This window comes from Bombus fervidus, unplaced genomic scaffold, assembly GCF_041682495.2.
Source record: "Bombus fervidus isolate BK054 unplaced genomic scaffold, iyBomFerv1 scaffold0101, whole genome shotgun sequence".
Taxonomy (NCBI): Eukaryota; Metazoa; Arthropoda; class Insecta; order Hymenoptera; family Apidae; genus Bombus; species Bombus fervidus.
The window spans coordinates 7,501-12,500 of record NW_027212663.1 but is presented as its reverse complement, the minus strand read 5'-3'; positions in this window follow the sequence as shown (position 1 = coordinate 12,500).

The window sequence follows — 5,000 nt, the reverse complement described above, 5'->3', positions numbered from 1 at the left end:
TTTTCCTTTAAATCAATTTTCGTCGAGTGCGATTCAAAAGCAATACGCCGCTGGACTTTGTCGTTGGCATAAAAAAAAAAGCAATACGCCGCTGGACTTTGTCGTTTTCAAGCAAAAACCAATACTCCGCTGGAATCGACAATTTAATTCCAAACACAATTTCGCTACGTACGGCCGTCGATGCGAACGATGGTCGTACGTAGCGATTTTTTTTTCCTTTAAATCCAATAGAGATAACGTCTCGAGGGCGTGCCCGGGCGCCACTCCCCCCCCCCCCCAACCCCCCGCATCGCGGGTCAGCGCCGGGGTACGTACGATATTCTTAAGGTACGTACGTACGTACGTACGAACGACGACGATATTCGTACGGCGAGACGCGCGCTCGCTCCTCTTTTACTTTTCGTTCTCTCGTTTTTTCCTTCTTTCACCATCGACCAAACCGCTCTCGATCGATCCAAGAAACGAGACGAAAGTAACGAAAAATTAACGTAACGAAAATATACCGTGGACGTACGAAGTAACGGTCGCGATCGTTGCTCGCTCGCTGCGCTCGCTCGAACTTATACTAGCCCAACCCAAAACCGATCCCGCCAGTTTCTCCGATTTTAAGAGAAATCGAGGAACGAACGCGAAAAAGGGATTGGTTTTGGGTTGGGCTAGTTTTTTTTTCGAGCGAGCGCAGCGAGCGAGCAACGCTCGAGAGCCCGTCTGACTTTGAAAAATTTTCGTACCGAACGGTTATTTCCAGTTATTTCGCTTAAAAGCGTTGTGATGCGTATATATTTTTACATAAATGGGAATATCATGTATTCCTACGTCGGGATTAAGCGTTTATTTCGTCCCGAGAACTTTAAAAAAAATTTTTAAATCGAACCGTTTTTTCGAATTTTTTCGCTTAAAAGCGTTACAAGGTGCTAATATTTGTGCATAAATCGCTTTAAAATGACGTTTTACATCGGGATTAAGGGTTTATTTCGTCCCCGAAAGGTGCCGTAAAAAATTTACGATCGCGCCCGAGACGTTGGAACTTAGTCTCATTCTCGAGCGGTACGTTGGGACTTAGAAAAATTTTCGACCGAAAAGTTATTTCGAGTTATCTCGCTTAAAAGCGTTGTAAGGTGTGAATATTTTTATAGAAATCGTTATGGTTCGACGAATTCTAGTCGAACGTAACGATTTCGTTTTATTTTTTTAAAAAATTGCCCCTTCCGGACCGACATGACCGGGCGGTTGGCACTTCGTCGATCCCCCGGCCGGTACGTAGGGACTTAGAAAAATTCCGGTCCAAAAAGTTATTTCGAGTTATTTCGCTAAAAAGCGTTACGAGGTATGAATATTTTTATATAAATGGGAATATTATGTATTTCTACGTCGGGATTAAGCGTTTATTTCGTCCCGAGAACGTTAAAAAAAAATTTTTAATCGAACCGTTTTTTCGAATTTTTTCGCTTAAAAGCGTTATAAGGTGCGAATATTCTTGCATAAATCGCTTTAGAATGACGTTTTACATCGGGATTAAGGGTTTATTTCGTCCCCGCAAGGTGCCGTAAAAAATTTACGATCGCGCCCGAGACGTTGGAACTTAGTCTCATTCTCGAGCGGTACGTAGGGACTTGGAAAAATTCCGGTCCAAAAAGTTATTTCGAGTTATTTCGCTTAAAAGCGTTATAAGGTATGAATATTTTTATAGAAATCGTTACGGTTCGACGAATTCTAGTCGAACGTAACGATTTCGTTTTATTTTTTTTAAAAATTGCCCCCTCCGGACCGACATGACCGGGAGGTTGGCACTTCGTCGATCCCCCGGCCGGGACGTAGGGACTTAGAAAAATTCCGGTCCAAAAAGTTATTTCGAGTTATTTCGCTAAAACGCGTTATGATGCGTATATATTTTTACATAAATAGCAATATTATGTATTTCTACGTCGGGATTAAGCGTTTATTTCGTCCCGAGAACTTTAAAAAAAAATTTTTAATCGAACCGTTTTTTCGAATTTTTTCGCTTAAAAGCGTTATAAGGTGCGAATATTCTTGCATAAATCGCTTTAAAATGACGTTTTACGTCGGGATTAAGCGTTTATTTCGTCGCTGGAAAGTTATATAAAAAAAGTACGAACTCGTCCGGGACGTTGGAACTTAGTCTCATTCTGGACCGGTACGTTGGGACTTAGAAAAATTTTCGACCGAAAAGTTTTTTCGAGTTATTTCGTTAAAAAGCGTTATGAGGTATGAATATTTTTATATAAATCGCTATATTATTATATTTTACGTCGGGATTAAACGTTTATTTGGTCCTGAAAACGTTAAAAAAAAATAGTGGACCGACGCGACTCGGCCCGTCGGACTTTGTCATACTCTCCACCGGTACGTAGGGACTTAGAAAAATTTTCGACCGAAAAGTTTTTTCGAGTTATTTCGCTTAAAAGTGTTATAAGGTATGAATATTTTTATATAAATCGCTATATTATTATATTTTACGTCGGGATTAAACGTTTATTTCGTCCCGAAAACGTTAAAAAAAAATTTTTAATCGAACCGTTTTTTCGAATTTTTTCGCTTAAAAGCGTTATAAGGTGCGAATATTCTTGCATAAATCGCTTTAAAATGACGTTTTACGTCGGTATTAAGCGTTTATTTCGTCGCTGAAAAGTTATATAAAAAAAGTATGATCGCGCCCGGGACGTTGGAACTTAGTCTCATTCTGGACCGGTACGTAGGGACTTAGAAAAATTTTCGACCGAAAAGTTTTTTCGAGTTATTTCGCTTAAAAGTGTTATAAGGTATGAATATTTTTATATAAATCGCTATATTATTGTATTTTACGTCGGGATTAAACGTTTATTTGGTCCCGAAAACGTTAAAAAAAAATAGTGGACCGACGCGACTCGGCCCGTCGGACTTTGTCATACTCTCCACCGGTACGTAGGGACTTAGAAAAATTTTCGACCGAAAAGTTTTTTCGAGTTATTTCGCTTAAAAGTGTTATAAGGTATGAATATTTTTATATAAATCGCTATATTATTATATTTTACGTCGGGATTAAACGTTTATTTCGTCCCGAAAACGTTAAAAAAAAATTTTTAATCGAACCGTTTTTTCGAATTTTTTCGCTTAAAAGCGTTATAAGGTGCGAATATTCTTGCATAAATCGCTTTAAAATGACTTTTTACGTCGGGATTAAGCGTTTATTTCGTCGCTGGAAAGTTATATAAAAAAAGTGCGAACTCGTCCGGGACGTTGGAACTTAGTCGCATTCTCGAGCGGTACGTAGGGACTTAGAAAAATTTCGGACCGAAAAGTTTTTTCGAGTTATTTCGTTAAAAAGCGTTATGAGGTATGAATATTTTTATATAAATCGCTATATTATTGTATTTTACGTCGGGATTAAACGTTTATTTCGTCCGTGGAAGGTTAAAAAAAAACGGACGGATACGACCGGGCCTTTGGAACTTTGTCTCATTCTGGACCGGTACGTTGGGACTTAGAAAAATTTCGGCCGGCGGAAAAGTCCGAAATACTTATTTCGAGTTATTTCGTTAAAAAGCGTTATAAGGTATAAATATTTTTGCGGAAACGGTTATATCTCTATTAAATACAACTGGATTAAACGTTTTTTCGAATTTTTTAAAAAATTTGTGTTCGACGAACTGACACGACTGCGATATTTGTTTAATTATTTCGTTAATTAACGTTGCAAGGTATATATTTTTTTGCATATTTCTCGTTGTTTCAACGTGTTCTAATCGATTAAGAACGTGGTTTTTGTCCGTATTCGTTAAAAGAGGTGGTTTACTGATGCGATTTTGAAAAAAAAAAAAAATTAAATTTTTCGATAAAAACTCGTTTAAAATATTAAAATAAGCGGTGCGTTAAAATATCTCGACGATAGGACGTTTTATAACGGTACTTTATTGGAACAAAGTGGTCGAGCGTTTCAGAGACTAAGTCCGACGGTACGTTGGGACTTAGAAAAATTTCGGCCGGCGGAAAAGTCCGAAAAGCTTATTTCGAGTTATTTCGTTAAAAAGCGTTATAAGGTATAAATATTTTTGCAGAAACGGTTATATCTCTATTAAATACAACTGGATTAAACGTTTTTTTCGAATTTTTTAAAAAATTAGTGTCCGTCGAACTGACACGACTGCGATATTTGTTTAATTTTTTCGTTAATTAACGTTGCAAGGTATATATTTTTTTGCATATTTCTCGTTGTTTTAACGTGTTCTAATCGATTAAGAACGTGGTTTTTGTCCGTATTCGTTAAAAGAGGTGGTTTACTGATGCGATTTTGAAAAAAAAAAAAAATTAAATTTTTCGATAAAAACTCGTTTGAAATATTAAAATAAGCGGTGCGTTAAAATATCTCGACGATAGGATGTTTTCTAAGGGTAGTTTATTCGAAAAAAGTGGTCGAGCGTTTCAGAGACTAAGTCCGACGGTACGCTCTAACGGAGGTTTTACATGGTAAGCGCCCGGCCGCTGGCCCGGCCGGCGCCGACCGTCCGGCCGGCGCTTTGGTATCTATAAGAGACACGTCGAGTCGGACGGTCCGGACGGAACAGCGTCGAGCGCGTGGCTATTCTACGGCCTCGGTTGAGAATTCAGTCACCGCTCCTCGAGTCTTAGTGAACTTTTTTGCTATTTCTCGACTGTTCCTTCGTTCTCGTATCGACTCTTTCTCTACACTGCTGCGCCGCGGGTCGCTGTCCTGGACGTAATGACCAAATAACGTGGCAAGGTTCCCCTTAGTCGGGAAGCTGGATCCTGTATGCTCGCACTAACTTTAAAAAAAGTTAGGGCAGTGTGCTTGTTACTAACTGAGTATCAATTCATGCTGGTTCGGCAGAGACCGTTCCAAAACTTATGTTATAGCGTACGCAGTACGTTTTAAACATACGAAAGGCTAATGGGGAGCGTACTACCTTTTAGGAAGTGCGTTCTTTCTGATTGGAGAATATCAAAAGAACGAACGAATATGTTTCTTACGAGGACGGTACGTT